We start from the raw sequence: 18,481 nt of genomic DNA, 5'->3' as shown, positions 1-18,481 counted from the left end.
ACCAACTCTTGTACTGCTGTGCCCCAATCAATTCACTGTCTAATGCTGTCTGCACTGCTCAGTACACTATGATGAGGATAAACTGGAGCGGACAAAAATTGGGAGAGAAGGGAGGCCCTTAACAGTCTTAACAGAACAGTCTTTTGGAGTCTGATCTCAGTTGATAGGTGCTGCATGTGGTAGGGGTGAGGAGCTTGTTCAGGTAGCTGGGTAGCTTGCCCATAAAGAATTTGAAGGCATGACAGGAAAAGTGAACTTTGCGCCTAGACTCGAGTGATGACCAATCTAGTTCTTTGAGCATTTCGCAGTGATGTGTATTATAGTTGCATTGGAGAACAAAATGACAAATTGAATTGTAGAGAGTGTCAAGTTTGCTAAGGTGGGTTTGAGGTGCCGAGCCATATACTATGTCTCCATAGTCAATAATTGGCATTAACATCTGCTATGCGATACGCTTTCTGACCAGGAGACTTAGGGAGGATTTGTTCCTGTAAAGTACCCCTAGTTTGGCATAGGTCTTGGTTGTCAGGGTATCAATGTGCATTCCGAATGTTAAGTGGGAGTCCAACCACATGCCCAGGTATTTAAAACTAGTAACAGGAGTTAGGGTGGTGTTAGTGTTGGTTCTAATCAGGAGCTCAGTCGCTGGAAGCTTTACAAATTTAGTCTTGGTCCCAAATACCATTGTTATAGTCTTGTCAGTGTTTAAAAACAGTTTGTTTTGGGAAATCCAGTTTTCGAGTCTCAAAAAGTCAGACTGAAGTACGTGTTCAAGGTCGGAGAGTCTATGGCTGTGTGCATATAAGATTGTGTCATCTGCATACATGTCTATTGAAGCTTCCTTACAAGCTGTGACTATCAAGGTACTGTATTTCTGGGTAAAGCTAAGTTTACATTAGAGACACAGGACTGTCTCGGAACAGTGCAATAGCAATGCATAGGCGCTGTGCACCACTTGGAGCTTCAGAGAGCCGAGAGTAGCTGTACGGGTCCCGAATGGATGAAGAACGCTGATGGAGTGACGGCAGCGGAGAACTCGTCATATGTTTCGCGTAAGCTTTCTCAATGTCCTTTTTTCCACCAGCTGCTCAATATAACTGTTTCGAATGGGTCAAGGAAACGAACATATATTTTATATAAGCAAAATGAGAATGGAGGTGAAAAATACACCATTTAACACTCTAGAAGCAAGCTAGAAACAAAATTGCATCTACAGATAAGATTTAGACATTTCGTGAAAACTCTTCTCATACAGTACCTACAGAACACCAAGAATGTCATTAGGAGCCTAGATGGAGTCTCCATTGACAATCGGACATTCTTGGTGGGCCTCGATGTGGAGGTTCTCTACACCAGCATTCCACACATAGCTGCTATGAGGGCAGCGTCGCATTCCTTAAATATGAAGGGAACACATTGGAATACACAGTGCTTTTGTTATAAAATGACAATGTTGTATTGTTACAAAACTACTCTTCAATAACCATATCCACCACTAGTTCCAAGGTACTGCAATAGGCACCACATGTGCACCCACCTATGTGAACTTGTACCTTGGATGGTCGAAAGAGATTGTAGTCTTTTAGTGACACGATGGCTGAATATACCCAGTACATAAAACTTTGGTGTCGTTACATAGATGATATTCTCATCCTGTGGCGAGCACTCAAAACTGTTCTCCTGTAGTTTACTCTACTAAAGACCAATGACTTATCTTAAACTGACCAGTGAAATCAAAACAGACTCATTAAACTTCCTAGATTGACATCTTGATCTTTATAGATGGTCAAATCTGGTGACTACAAATAATCTCCTAAAAGCCGATGCCCTAGTACAAAATATACCAGATGGACAGTTTTTACAGATTATAAGAAATTGTTCCCTGACAGTGGGTTTACAAAGCAGGCCTCTGCAGTGACGATTCATTCTTTTAGAAAGAGGCTATAGTAAAACTTGCCTCAAAAAGGCCTTCAATAATTCCAAATCTACTAAACATAGCGATTTCTTAGCCCCCAAAGAAACTCTGTATTGTGCACCTAAGATGATTAAATTTGTTGAAACATACAACAATAAATGGAGCTAATAAAACTCCACTCTCATAAAACACTAGCATCTTATCCTCGAGGATGACGATTTAAGACCGGTCCTGAAGCGAATGGAAACTTTGGTGAGCAGGAGAGCCTGCAATCTAAAATATCACCTCATTCACAGCCATCTCTCTAATCTCACAAATGAAACCTGGCTCCTGAAAGAACTCTGCATTTTTTTGAGGTGTGGCAAATGCAGAGCTTGCTCTTCCAAACTACTTTTAAAAACAATTTGTAACAATGTGTCACTTTATAAATTGTCAGACCACGAGCATCAGCTACATGGCCACATGTGCCAGCAGCATGAAGTATGTGGGCAAAAACTTCCACCAACTTAGACATCGGGTTTTAGAACACATAGAGTCAGTGAGAAACCAAATGGAGACCACCTTAACCTGACATATGAACGATGGGGATCTTAAAAGTCTCAAGTCCTGTGGTATTTGGATCATTTCCTTCCTATATTTCCTACCACATGCACATATTTAGGGGACTGTATTTAGGCAATTATCTCACATCCAAACTTAGTTCTCACATTGCCTCTCAGTACTACCTTGTACTACTAGTTAAAGCTCTATGTTCATTTATGATTTTCCTGAACCCACCACACACTCCACTGATAGATATGGAGTACATACAATTGGGGCTTTCTGTCCTACTCTCCTTCTGTGGGGAGATCTCTCTGGCTGGTATTTTTTTCTGTTTATTTTGTAATCTGACACAATTATTTTCATATTTAGGATACCTTTTTGCCGTTCCCAAGCTATTTTAAGTACTTTCCTGTAACAGCCCTACAACCTGTTTAAGGCTATTACATAAATCTTCTATTGTTTTTTATTATGTACACTATTTGCTCACATTTCCCCCTGAGCCGCCGAACCATCTATATTTAAACACAACGTCCTGATCTTTCTTTTGTATGCTTATTATTTTGTATATTATGAGATGTATAACCCACACATTATATAGTTATGGCAGGTAGAAAAGGGATCCATGTTATAATGGACAAGAAGCAGAGAATCTCTGGCTACAGTGGAAGCACTGTATGCTAAGAAATAATGGTGAAAAGCAGGGTTGCAGAACCTGTCTGAGACATGTTAATGTGCTCACAAGTGATATTTTTATTTGCCGTGATGTATATTGCAATTGATAATGACCATACTATATCCAATAAAAATGTTTCTCCAGTATTTACTAAGAAGCTAAATATGCAGTACAATTAACAGGGATTTCATGCTTGCTTTGACTCAAATGAGGGTATGCAAACTCGACGTTACCTCTAATAACTCTTCTGCGGCAATACAGTATGTTGCTTTCGAACTATGGTAATACTGTAGATCCACTTTCCTAGCCACACTTTATTTCATTGACCATTCATTGTTTGTTAATAATCGGGGAATTGCACTCTTAGTGACCTGACGCATTCTCTTATACAGTAAAATAGAAGAAAAGTGTAAATAAACTTTAGAGAGATAAAAACAAAATGATCATATCATTTCTGATATACTTAGGAATGTGACCGAAATAGAATCATGCTAATAAACATTTATGTGTGAATGTCCTGGGAAAGCCTGAAATTATATTTTGAACAGGCCAAGCAAAACAAGACAATTATTTAACCATCATCATGGTATTGTAATGATTAAAGCTTAACTTAATAGAAAATATTAAGGACATATTAAAATGTCTGTCATTCCTTACATTATCTTACCATTTTAATATGTTGCTATGGTTTTCCCACCAACTGCTATCTACAGTATTAGATAGGACCGCTATATGCAAATATTTTTTTTTCCATCTGTTGAACCAGAATGTTTTGCATTGCTAAATACTGTACTCGCTCCTTATACGTTTTAATGAACTGTTTATTGACATTCAGTGCTTAACAAACAACAATAAGTAAAACACACACTTGCAAATGTTTGCTGAGCCCCACACAGTAATAGCTTAAAAAGATTTTCAGTGCCCACATGTGTGATAAATATTATTATAACGTTCATGCTCATAAAAATGAGTTCCGCTACTACATAGATTTTAGTTATTCAACATGGGTGTGCTGCTGTGTTACTTAGTGCCACCAGAAAAGAATGAAAAGGGAAGACATATGTTTGCTTGTTACTCGATCTTTACTAGGTAAGAAATTGTCATATAATATTATCCTAAGGTGCATAATTACAGGATCAGGAAACTGCTCAGAGGATCTCAGTGCTTTGCAATTTAAAGCAGCTTTATTGCATTATTTATGCTGCTGCATGTGACCCAAGATTTATTCTGTTAATCTCTTGCTGCATACATCTCGGCTTCAATCAGCAACATTATATTCTATTTGAAAGACTCTAAAACCACATAGGTACATGACACATTCTTTACCATTTTTAGGTTACTTTAATATTTGAAGACACATGCTACTATGAATATGTTGCTGGTCCCTCGAGCAGCAAAGGTGTTGGGACATAGTTAAAAGCTTTAGACCTAAAAGCTGAATTCCCAGAAAAAGCCAACATGTCTAGGAATATACAAACTGCTTTTTATTAGGACAAAATGTACTGATTTTTTTTTATGAAGGCCTAATGTCCAATTGAGAAAATATTGCTACAGTAGTTGCAATTTTTTAGTGATCTGAGACGTGAATGTGCTCACAAGTGATATTTTTATTTGGTGCACACTGTAAGGGGGAGGGTTTTGTCACTTTTTTACCCACCATAACTTATATCATGTGTGGTTGAAATCTATCCCAACTTCACATTGCAAAGCCAGTATAATCTAGCCTCACACAGTCAAAACAGTCTGTCTGTGGGTAGGTTTACTGGCTATGCACTTCTTTAACCCAGGCTGTGCTGAAAAGCATTGTAATATGGCAGGCATAAGCTTCTAGGAGTCCATGTTAAAATGGATATGAAGTAAAAAAAAAAAAAGTGATTGTGGCACGAACAAGATACGGCCATCTATGGGGCCGGCCTCAGTCAGTGCGTACGCGCACATGTTCAAGCGCGAGTGGCGCTACTACATTTTGAAAAGTCAAAAAATGTGACTTTTAGTGCGGTAGCTGAGCGATGGCCACGTCACGGCAGCTGTTCAGCCAATGAGGCTGCACCAGCCGTGTGATGTCATTATCCACGCCACCACCTAGCCTCCCCGTCGCGAGTGATCTGAAGTCCACAGATCCTTCGGCTGAAGGCCACGAGCGCCACCTGGTGCTCCATTGCTCGCGTGTACTCACTGGGCCCGTAACCTAGAGGTAATGGGGAAATGCAGGGTTGCAGACCTTTCTGAGATGATTTTTTTATCTGCTGTACAGTGATTTGCACTTTTCACAGTTCAAGCTTGGATATTTGTGACAGGTATCCCTTTGAACCAGCAGCACCGGTAATACTGTTTGTATTGTAATACTAATGGTGTGCAGCATATCACTGTTCATTTGTACAGTGATTTGCCCCAAGTTAAAAATAGTCTTTTTTTTTTTTTTTTTTTTTTTTTTTTTAAAGAACGGCAAAACTCACTGGCCGGGAGTCACGAGGCTGCAATACGGGACATCTTGCATGATCTTACAGTGACTTGAATACTAATGCTGACAGGTTGGGTGCAAAGTCTGGCATTGCGGTTCATGACTCCCGGACATGATTTAATCAATCTTTCCAAATTAATTACAAATGAAAATATAACAATTATATCATATTATTTGAAATGTATGTGGATGCAAAAACCTTATTAAAAAATTAAATGATTTCAAACATCTTCAATGTGATATTGCCTACGAGATGCAAATGGCAGAAGTGACTAAGTTACAGCAAAAAAGTTGCATTAGAGACGTACAGTAATTTATTCCTCTCACAATAATAAATTCCATGGATTAGTTACCTTAATTAATAAATCTATCACATTTCAAACTAAACCGTCTGATAATTAAGATGGTGCATTTTTCTTAAAGGATTAAATGCCTTTGGCAGACCAAATATTGGATAGATGTAACGATCATAAAAATGAAAATGTTAATGTTCTGATAAACTAATACAAGATTATAATTTGACGGACGTGTAGAAATGAGTAATCCATAAACAAGATCACATCCAATATTCAAATATTGATGACTCCTACTCAGGTATTGACTACTTTTTAATGTCTGACATGCTATTAATTAACTTACTATCAATATTGAAACCTAATCATAGCTGATAGCAAATAATATGGAGATACTGTATAACTCCACAATATGCTATGATTCTAGAAATTAGGAAAACCTAATTTCCAATGTCAAAACTTTCTTAAAAGATAACATGATGGAGGAATGTAATCTAAACACACAGCATGGTATGCGTGTGTAAATTATATTACAGAGAAGTTGAGATTTCCAGTTTCACGAAAAAAAAGGTATCAAACTTTTATGCATCAAAAAATAAAGAGATAAAAATGGAGGACTGTAAAGAACGTAGCCATTAAACTTTCAAGACCTACATATAACTAAAAATAAATACTGTATGACCTTAAAGCAGCAAAACATGTGGCATCTTATGTTTTTTTAAATCGGTTCTGTGGTATTAGATAATGATGTGTTTAATTTTTATTTGTATTGTTCAACTTTTGTTTTTCTGTGTTCAAACATTTTATTCACTTCTCTTTCCTTACAACACATTGTAGATAGTTCACATACAATATTTGTACATGTTCCTTTCTTAACCACCTCCTTTCTAGTATTACTATTGCAGTCAACTTTGTAAAATATTTTCTGTGTTTTCAAATATAATATTCCTCCCAATGTGAAGTTATATATATATTGTTGCATAACTCAACACAGGCATAGCAATAACAGGGGAATCGGGGGACGACATGGGGGGAGAGCTACCCTTATCTCTCTTCGTTAAACTTTAGTCTTAATAGTATATAATCAAGTTTAAACTTGTATATTCAAGTTGTCTCTTCTCTCTTTTCTCTTTTCCCACCGGGTATATCTCTTTTGACCCCATGCTAATGCGCCTTATTTTCTCTGGTATACATTTTAAAATTGGTGCCCATTTTTCTTCAAATTTTTACCTAGTGGATCCTCATTATACAGTATATTAAATCTCTTCTATCAAATTATATATTTCCTTTTCTAGATCCCTGATTGAAGGTGGGTATTTATCTAACGATTGTTTTTTTATAACTTTCTTCGCTAGTACAAGTATAGAATTGAGTGTATAGTCTTATCTCTTCTTTATATTTAGAAAGGTCCCCCAAAAAGGAGACTTGTTTCTTCTTTACTTACATTGATATTAAAAACACTTTTAATATATACTGTTACTTTGTACCAGAATGTTTTTATTTTTCGGCATTTGCACACACAGTGAATAAAATCTGCTCTCTCATGTGAACATTTTGATTAATGTATCATATAGATTTTTTCGCCATGGGTACGTATATGCTCTGTGTATAAATTTTACAATCATTTCTTGTAAGGCGGCTGAAGGTACACTCTTCATTCCCGCCACCATACCTTTGGTTATTTCTTCTAATGATTGAAGGTCATTTATCTCTCTCTTCCATAAACATAGGGGCCTATGCTATAAGCCTCGATAAGCCACTTAAAGGTATTTTTCCCAAAAAAGGTCTACTGCTATTCAGTAAGTGGCAGATAAAAGGCTTTTTCGTCATTTTTTTTCTCTCAAAAAAATAAAAGAAAATCGCCAAGCGTGCCGCGATAAGCCACTTATCGGCAGGTTTTCACATTTGTTTAATTCTTGTAGCCTCGTGTAGTTTATCAGGGCTAATCGAGGTCCTAGAATGGCGATTTCCTCTGAAAATCCTCCCGCCAGGAAAAGTTGGCGTGAAGGTGGTGAGAACCTGCCGATAAGGCGGTGAGAGGGCCATAGAAAAAATGTTTTTCCTCCCTCTGATTGATTCCGGGAGTCTCCAGAGCTGATACCCATTAATATCAGCACTGAAGGCCCCCGGCATGAATCCCATGCAATAAAAATGCATTTACAGGCAACTTCATTACCTTAGCGGTTAACCCTTCCGCTTCCCCCGGTAGGCCTAAATATCCATCCTTGGGGCTCTACCCCCTTCACCCATTCCCTCTACCCATAATAAATATCCCCACACAACAACCCTACTACCCACCTCCTCTACCCCCAACAACCTCCCCTCGCCTCCCTCCCCCCCCCCCAACACATACAGTACAGTAATGGGCAAAATGACTATTATCCAGATATGGATAATAGTGCATTTGCTCATTATAAAATTAAACACTAGCCAGCCAGCATTAATAAAGTAAATAAAATGTTCAACTTACCCCTGCCATCATGAAGGGCGTCCTCATCTGCATACTCCAGGTTCATGTCCTCCGATGCCAGCAAGAATACATGAATGCTTGTTTTTAGTACATTGTAGGATTGGTTAGCATTTTAAATTAATTATTTGTTATTTTGGCTAGTGGTTTAAATTAATTCATTGTTTTCTTGTCTAGTGGTTAAATTATTTGTTTTATTGGCTAGTGGTTTTATTTGTTTCATAGTTTGCTTGGATAGTTGTTTATTTTTTTGGAATAACATAATTGTCATAATTTTTCTATTTTGGTGATAGATCATTATTTGTGATGTGTACCATTAGGCTATTTAGTTCTTTTATTGTTGGGGTATTTAGGTGCTTGTGTATTTTTGGCATTAATTATTTTGATTAGGTTGACCATTGAGTGATATAGTGGCTTATCATGCTGATATTATATGGGTATGATATACCACTGTGCCAATTAATGGGAACAGGGTGGGTATAGTGGGTCTGGGGTGGGTGGTTAGGCCTCACGGGTGGGTAGCGTGAGATGGGGGTTAACCCCTTAATGACTACAGCGGTTATTAACCGCTAAGGTTATTAAGGGGTTAAGGGGCATTAGATTGTATTTTTTTCTGGCAACGGAGGACATGGACCTGGAGTATGCTGATGAGGACACCCTTCATGATGGCAGGGGTAAGTTGAACATTTTATTTACTTTATTTATGCTGGCTGGCTAATGTTTGATTTGCAAATGCACTATTATCCATATGTGGATAATAATAATTTTGACCATTACTGTATGTGTTTGGGGGGGGGGTTTATTTGAGGTAGATGAGGTGGGTAGTGGGGTTGTTGTGTTTATTTTAGTTTCTTGGGGACGAGGGATTAGGTGAAGGGGGTAGTAACCCCCAAGGATGGATATTTAGGCCTTCCGGGGGGTAGCGGGACTGCTTAACCCCTTCCTTACCATAGCGGTTCCCACTGCTATGGTAGTGACGTGGTTAACTTCTCCCGCAACCTTCCAGGCAGACCTAATCACCCACCCTAGGACTACTAAATCCTTCATCCACACCCTCTGCTCCAAGAAACAGGCTTTTGAGGTTTAACCCCTTCATTGCCTTAGTGTCTGGGAGCTAAGGTAATGAAGCTGTTTTAATACAAATTTTAATACTAGGTTAGATGACCAGGGGGTCTCGGAGAAGAACCTCGTTGATTTGAGGTCCGGGGACCTCCTGCTTCCTGAGATGCAGGCCCCGTAATAGGGTCCTAGTATCGCCTATACATTTAAATGTCCCGCGTCATGTGACTATGGGAATAAAATGCATAGGCGATACTGGCACCCCATATCGTAGCGAGACCCCCTGCTCATCTACACGCCTCTGACAGGCGATCGCGGGGGGTTTATTTTAATATTACTGTATTGTAGCAGGAGGTCTCCGGAGCTCAAGTGCATTGATTTCAGGTTCGGGGACCCCCTGCTTCCCGAGTTACAGGCCCTGTTATGGGGTGCCGGTATCCCTCTGATTTGTTGGGCCGTAACGCGGGAAAATTTGAACATGACCAAAGGTAAATTAAAGGAAATAATTAGAATCTGGTCTTTAAATAATTAGGTAGATATACAGGTGTGAGTTTGGGAGCCCCTACCTTTTATAAAGATCAGAAACTTTGTGAATGTGGTCTCCCCATACAGGTATGTGGAAACATGTCATGCCATGATCTCGGAGGACCTCAGAAAAGCAGTTATTAATTCTCACAGTGTAGAAAAGGTTACAAAACCTTTTTTAAGTACTTGGGACTCCACCAGTCCACTGTCCGACAGATAGTATACAAATGGAGAAAGTTCACGACCACAGTCACTCTAACCAGGAGCGGTCATCCTACCAAAATCTTTCCAAGAACAAATCGAGAAATAATCCAAGAAGTTACAAAGAACCCCAGAATAACATCCAAGGATCTGCAGGCCACTCTGGCCTTGGCTAATGTAAGTGTTCATTACTCAACTATCAGAAAAAGACTGAATGAGAATGGTGTAAACCAGGAGGAAACCATCACTCTCTAAAAAGAATATTACTGCCCATTTGAAGTTCGCCAAAGAGCACATACTGTAGATGATCCACAATACTTCTGGAACAATAGTCTCTGGACAGACAAGTCAAAGGTATAACTTTTTGGCCTCAATGAGAAATGTTATATTTGGCGAAAACCAAACACTGCCGTTTGAACAGAAGAACCTCATCCCAAACGGCAAGCATGGTGGTGGGAGTGTGATGGTTTGAGGCTGGTTTGCTGCCTCAGGACCTGGACGGCATGCAATCATAAACATAACCATTAATTTTGTATTGTAGCAGAAGATTCTAAACAATAATATCAAGCTATCCATCCGTGAGCTGAAGCAGTAGCGAAAGTGGGTTATGCAGCAAGATAATGATCACAAACATACAAGCAGATCTACAAAAGAAGTGGTGCAGAACAAAAAATCTGCGTTTTAGAATGGCCTAGTCAAAGTCTGGACTGACACCCCATTGAAATGTTGTGGCAGGACTTGAAACGAGCTGTCCATGTAGTTTTACACTGTATACATAAACCTTGGCCCTTTGCAGACGCACTTACCAGAATGCCCTCCTATTGTCCCTATATGTCCTTCCTACCAACCAATTAGATTGTAAGCTCTTTGGAGCAGGGACTCCCTTTCCAAAATGTTACTGTTATGTCTGAAGCACGTCTCCCCTTTAGATGTTATTTATATTATTTGTTATCTATATGATTGTCACGTGTATTACTGCTGTGAAGCTCTATGTACATTTATGGCACTATATAAATAAAGACATACAATACAATGGAAGCCCTCAAATATCACTGAGTTCCAGCAGTTCTGTAAGAAAGAATTGGCCAACATTCCTCAAAACTGATGTGAGAGACTGACCAGCAGTTATAGGAAATGTTTAGTTGAAGTCATTGCTGCTCAAGGTGGTGCCACCAGGTACTGAATCTTAAAGGTTCACATATTTTTTCACACATGGATATTGAATGTTTAATAATTTGTGGATAAATAAATGTTGCAAAAAGTATCATGTTTTTGTGTAATTTGTATGATCAGGTTATCTTTATCTATTATTAGAATTTAGATAAAGATCTAATAACATTTCAGGTTTGAAAATCCTAAGAGGGTAACAAACTTTCTCGCCACTGTGTACACACACACACACACACACACACACACACACACACACACACACACACACACACACACACACACACACACACACACACACACACACACACACACACACACACACACACACACGAAAAAAGGTACCAATATACTCTATTGCCTCTTACCTTTAGAAATATTTAAAGAATGATTAAAAAGGTTATTCAACTCCAAAGATAAATTGGACAAAAATGTAAACAAATGGATCAATAATCTCAATCTTCAATATGTACTCAATATATAATCCAAATATTTATATACAGTAGACCATTTTACAATTTAACAATTTTAACTCTTGCTTTTACGGATGCTTAGGTGCTCAAACTAAAAGAATTGGATGATGCTAGGTGTGAAAGTATAGGAATCAAATGTAAAGTCCATTTTATTAAAAATATATATTTTTAAACCTTGTAGGGGAGGGGGATTTCACCTGCAGCAGGTACACCATATATACTATCATCCAGATTTACTAAGCAACGTTATCGGTTTAATGTTAAGCTAACCTATGTTAAGATATGTTAAAATTAGCACAGTATTTGCTAAGGCTAATATTCTGACATTAATTAATTTTGATCCCATTAAAAATTTGCCATTATGTAAAGGCAATAGGCCGCGAAGTATAAACTAGAAATGAGCGGGTTGAGGGGGGACTAGAGGGGGGTGGGGGGGAAATTGAGCTACCTGTTCCCGTTCTCCTCACCCCTTCTCTTCCCTCTACCTCACCTACCTTGAGTGGACCCTCCACCCCCCTTGCCCCCCCCAACCCCCTTGCCCTCCCCACCATACCAACCTCCTACTCCCCCCCTTTTTCTCTCTTTCCTATCTCTGTCTATTCTAAGTTTCGTACAAGGAATCCAATATTGTTACAAGATGCATGAATCCGAGGGCTCAGTTGAAAAACATTCACGTACAAAATGTCAAACTATTACATTTATTTAGAATTTAAATACAAAGTAGGAAAGTGTTAATTATAAGTTTGTGAGAGGCACACTACTAACTGTAATCTGTCTCAACTGCCCTGTGCACAATGAACTGTAAACATTTGTACATCCTTGTACTGTATACGCAATAAAAAAAATTGAAACAAAAAATATTTGCCATTATACTTTAAAATCAGGAAGATTAACAGCAATGGAGAAAATCCTCTAAAGGACACCAAGGGAGAAGCTATGGTGAGATTGGCCAGGGTAGGAATGCTATATAGTGAGAGGGAATGCTTGGGGTAGATTTAGGAAAGGCTTTGCCAGAGATGAATGAGAGGGAAGGTGCAGAGGTGACATGCTGGGAAGGATGGGAGGGCATGCCGAAATAAAGAAGCACAACTCAACATAAATGCTATGTACAAACCAAGCTTAGGGACTACAGAAGGCATGAACAGTACAGAGCAGAACTGGGATCTCCGTATGGGCAGCTCAGAGTGAGAGTCTAGCTTCTGACTTTCTAGCTAACAAAGGAAGCAGGGAAGTGCTTCCAAGACAGTATAAAGCAGAGATCAGCTATAATTAATAAATCAGCCTGAAAGCCTGGACTGGAATGGCCACTCTGTGTAACAAATACAGGTTACAGTCTTCCAGTAAGATACAACACATACTATACAGTATATTTTGTTATTTAGACGACTATAGTAAAATGACTTTTCAGATGTGAACCAACACAGTGTTTGGTAAAAAGGCTAATATATTGTAATATGCTAATATTTGTCTCACGATGAAGTGACTGACATTGGGTAACGCTTGGGATAGTATGTACGGTTTTGATCTAATCAGAGCGACTGAACCTTTGGGAAGCCCATGTTGCAATGCCTATTTGGAGCGTTCAGCGATGCTGCGTCCATGTATGAAGTTTGAGAGAACAACGGGGTCCAGTTCTGAGCCATACTCCATTTCATACTGATATGTTTCCATGACATTAAAAGTACCTTTATTAAAAACAAAATTACACTGCTGGCATGTTTTATGCTTTGTGCATTTGTCTTTGTTCAGGGTTCTTTCTACTCCCCTGTGCATCAAATACAGGTTACAGTCTTCCACTAAGATACAGTACAGTATATGTTATTTAGGTGACTATAATAAAAGGACTGTTCAAATGTGAACAAAAACAAGGTTTGGTAAAAATGCTAATATTGGTTTTGAAACTGCTTGCTTTCTAAACCTGAAGATTCTAAGATTGGCACACGATTCGTTGACAATGATTGCTTTGTTAATGCTTCTTTCCAACTAATATCGCATACAGTATTTTAGTTTTATGTTTTTTTTGTTGCAAACATTATGCCTGAAACGTGCTAAAATAAATGTAAAATTGATTATACCAAAATATATACTGTATGTTATTAAGCATATTAAAATGTAGAATATATTAAATTGTACATTGATCAATGTAAATCAGACAATTATACTGAATGCGAGCAACCTGTTGGGGAGGAAGGCACAGACCTGTACAGGCTAACACCTCTTCACTGCAGAAAGCAGCTCCAGTAGGCCCCAAATCGCAGAGGCAGAGGAGCATCAGAAAGGCCATCCATGCTGTAAAAATGTTGCCAAAATAAACATGTTTTCTAGTATTGCGATTCTGTGTCTTAAGAAGCAATGATTCATGCTGCTGCACCATTGTATTTATATGCAGTTCTAAATACTCATCTCTAATGTAACCTTTCTTGTGCAACATCTTTCACCTCTAGAGATTAAGGAAGCAGTGGTATGCCCTGTGATTCATTAGCCATGGTTTAGCAGGTTCCGCTTAAGTAATACAAACAGTAATCAAACACAGCTGCCTCTATCTTAAATGCAACTTGTGTTCTCAATATAAGAAATCATTTTACTCAATAAATACCGAACAAACACTACAAAACATACAATAAACATAAATGTCCTTGGCGCACTATCTGGTGAATAACCTGACAGTTAGGGAAGTCCAATTGGTCCTTGATGATAGGGATATTAAATCCGGAATCCAATCTTTTCTGGAGGTCCTTAGAGGTAGTTGAATCAAATCTGTATTGATATAAAAGACAGAACAACCATTGCGCAGTACTTCTGGTCAAACTTCAACTCCCCCACCGTTGCCAGCTACTTACATAAAAATGATTATAAAAGGGCCTCAAAAGGTATCTTTCACTTCTTCCCCGTCACCTTAATTCTGCTATGTTGCCAGGTGGGATGACTCCTCTGTTAAGAGGGAGGCCTCTCTCCAGCGTGATACCGGAAAATAAGGGAATAGGGCCAATGGTATGATACCGTCACAATTTTAATACAATAAAAACAAGACTATAAATCAGTGCACTCACATGCTTATAGTCCCTATATACGTGGTACAATGTGCCGTCCGCTTGTGTGGCAGGATGCTGGGTTGCTGCAGATAGGGGTGAGATTCAGCGTGTGTCCCCGCTTCGTGGCCTCGATTCGGAGCGCCTCGTCTCACACCGATGATGTCACTGCTCAAGCTCCCCTTTTCCTCCGTGCATGCGTGGACGTAAGCAACGTAACACTGCTACAGAGACTCCACCCTCTGTAGCAGTGTTACGTTGCTTACGTCCACGCATGCACGGAGGAAAAGGGGAGCTTGAGCAGTGACATCATCGGTGTGAGACGAGGCGCTCCGAATCGAGGCCACGAAGCGGGGACACACGCTGAATCTCACCCCTATCTGCAGCAACCCAGCATCCTGCCACGCAAGCGGACGGCACATTGTACCACGTATATAGGGACTATAAGCATGTGAGTGCACTGATTTATAGTCTTGTTTTTATTGTATTAAAATTGTGACGGTATCATACCATTGGCCCTATTCCCTTATTTTCCGGTATCACGCTGGAGAGAGGCCTCCCTCTTAACAGAGGAGTCATCCCACCTGGCAACATAGCAGAATTAAGGTGACGGGGAAGAAGTGAAAGATACCTTTTGAGGCCCTTTTATAATCATTTTTATGTAAGTAGCTGGCAACGGTGGGGGAGTTGAAGTTTGACCAGAAGTACTGCGCAATGGTTGTTCTGTCTTTTATATCAATACAGATTTGATTCAACTACCTCTAAGGACCTCCAGAAAAGATTGGATTCCGGATTTAATATCCCTATCATCAAGGACCAATTGGACTTCCCTAACTGTCAGGTTATTCACCAGATAGTGCGCCAAGGACATTTATGTTTATTGTATGTTTTGTAGTGTTTGTTCAGTATTGATTGTGCATTCCTTGTGGATAGGCGTGCCATTCTCGTCCATAGGCAGCCACTTCCTCAGTTTAATAATTATATTGCAGGATTCAGTTCATATTCATTATAAATTCATTTATAGAGGAATTAATAATTAGAGACTTATATATCACAAGTAGGTAGTTAAGTTAGGTTAATAGGTTGAGCGCTTTAGTATATGTTTTAGTTTAGCTTAATATCACCATTACTCAATAAATACCACTGTATATTAAAATTATCTTGGGCTAATCTGTTTCTTCTGTGGTAATATTTAGCGCAGGCATGTGGGAAAAAATGTAATTGTTGTGGGAAAAGGTCAAGGTGAGAGATGCGTAGGTAATACAATATTATATACAATGGAAGGTGTCTGATGAACAGATTTAGTATAGAATCTCAGTACAGTGAAGTGGAAAGAACTCCAGTTACATTCAGCACATACAGTAGATGTGCTAACCATACAATGATAAATCCCATTCCAATTATTTTGTACTACTCATGCATATAACTTTATATGAAATTACCAGCCTTGAGAAAATGTATTTCCAAGTAATACTTTGTGATTTTAAGTAAGTCTTTGTTGAAAATAATTAGTATATCCAATTCTGAAAATGATTACAAATATATTGTCACATTGTTTTCATGAGTTTTTTTCATTGCCCAGTTGTTTGAACAACCTTGCAAGTTTGTATTTATTGTGAATTTTGAACAGTGAATTTACTTTAAATGTTGATCCATTGCACTATAAGGAAATACATAGTATTCTGTATGGAAAAATGGCAACCGTGTGTGTGTGTGTGTGTGTGTGTGTGTGTATGTGTATGTGTATATACCATTATCACCTAGCCTATAGCACTTTCAATGGAGCAAGGGATTCTGGGAAATGAAATGCAAATGAGCACACATCTTTTGTCTCAAGACCACATTACATGGTGGCACTGTGTGCTGTCTCTTTTGTCATCAGGATTCCCCTGGTGTGTGTGTGTGTGTGTGTGTGTTTGTGTGTGTGTGTGTGTGGACACACAAGAATGTTCACGGCACTCAACAGGGGAAAATATAAGGAAAGCAACTTATCTGGTCAGTTGTGGAGCAAGCAGTGCAACCAGGATCACCATCCAGCAGCAAAAATAGACAAAATCCTGATGTACTGTACAAAATCCGCAGCACTCACCAATTCAAATGCAAGAACAATTTAATGTATAAACACAAGCATCAGGGGTAACAGCAGGAAAAAAGAAGCGACGTTTCGGACCTCCCGGTCCTTTTTAAGCTCCCTCACTCAGCAACTAATACACTGCTAATACATATTGTGATGTCAATGAACAAATTTGGTGCCAAACCCTTACTACTACTACTCCTATGGTGGCTCATCAGGAACAAAAACTGTGTGCCCCTTTAAGTGAGAAAAAAAAAAACGCAGTTCCCTTAATAAACACCAGAGGCAAGTCTTATACACATATGGTACATACACATACTCCCCTCAGTTCATGCACATACTGCACCGACACACTTTATTCGAGCAAATACCCAGTATGTACCTGGCAGATACCTGGAATGCGCCGCTCCTCACCTCTGACAAGCCCCGTTGCGTTTGCCTTCCCAGCCTGGGTTCATGCCTGGCTGACGGGCGGCTGATCTGTTAAAGGATAATGATTAGGATTTAATAGGCTGCAATGCTTCGCGTGTCTACCAGATGGCATAAATTCATGAATTGTAATGCAGTATATATATATATATATATATATATACTGTGCAGTATTGCAGCCAGCGGTAATAAAATGCTTCAATCCCTGCCTGGAAAATACCTCAATGCACTCGGGCAGAAAACAGTCACAAACCTCAATATACCCGGGTATACCCGAATTCGTGGGACTAGCCGAGCTCGAATAAAGTGTGTCGCCAGTGTACAGGAGGGGAAGAAATGCTCATTGCATGATCAGCAATATAAAGATGTATCCCACGATCATACTCATAGTACACTGTTGCATTATATTTGTTTACATCCATGTGCGCATGTGCGCACTCACGCGTCTTCCAGTGATGATTGCCCAGTGTACTGAGTTTAGTGTGTGATGTATACCCGTGCCGCTTAATTTCTAAGGGGATTTACCTACTCTATGTCTTAATCGGCAATGCTTAAGTCCCGCGGTGTCCAGGTACAAACTTTGTGCGAATGCACATGTCAGTATCTATCAGTCAACCGGCAATGGGATCAGGTGTATGAAATCCATACATGTAAAAGCTGGGGATGCCCTGCGCTATGCCATTAACAAATGCAACAATGGAGACATATAAAGCTTTTTGGCAATATTGCTATGTCCCAACCCACTGCACACACCCAGGAAATAACAATCCCATCCTTACTTAGTAATGCTGAAGACATAATGGTCCACATAGTATAAGAGCATTCTAACATAGCTAACATCAAGTATCCCTAAGTAGACAGTCGTCATCATGATAATGTATACGCCCCTATGTAGATCCAAGATGATATTGGAAGACCTCTGATGCCCATATATAACCTGTAAAACAGAGGAAAAACAAAAAATGAAATCCATCCACCCTCCTGTTTTTAATATCTCCAATATCAGACCCAACAAAGCACTCAGGGTACAACACACAGTCCAGACAGGCCACCAAGGTAGTAGTTTACATACATAGTCCCTAGGGACAAAAATTTAATAAAAACTAGTTCAACCTACTTAAAAACCGGATAACCTCATGCGAAAAAAGCTCGCTATGCGACATAGATGCATC

The sequence above is a fragment of the Ascaphus truei genome, chromosome 5 (genome assembly GCF_040206685.1).
Source record: "Ascaphus truei isolate aAscTru1 chromosome 5, aAscTru1.hap1, whole genome shotgun sequence".
Classification (NCBI taxonomy): Eukaryota; Metazoa; Chordata; class Amphibia; order Anura; family Ascaphidae; genus Ascaphus; species Ascaphus truei.
Note: the sequence above shows the minus strand (reverse complement) of the source record.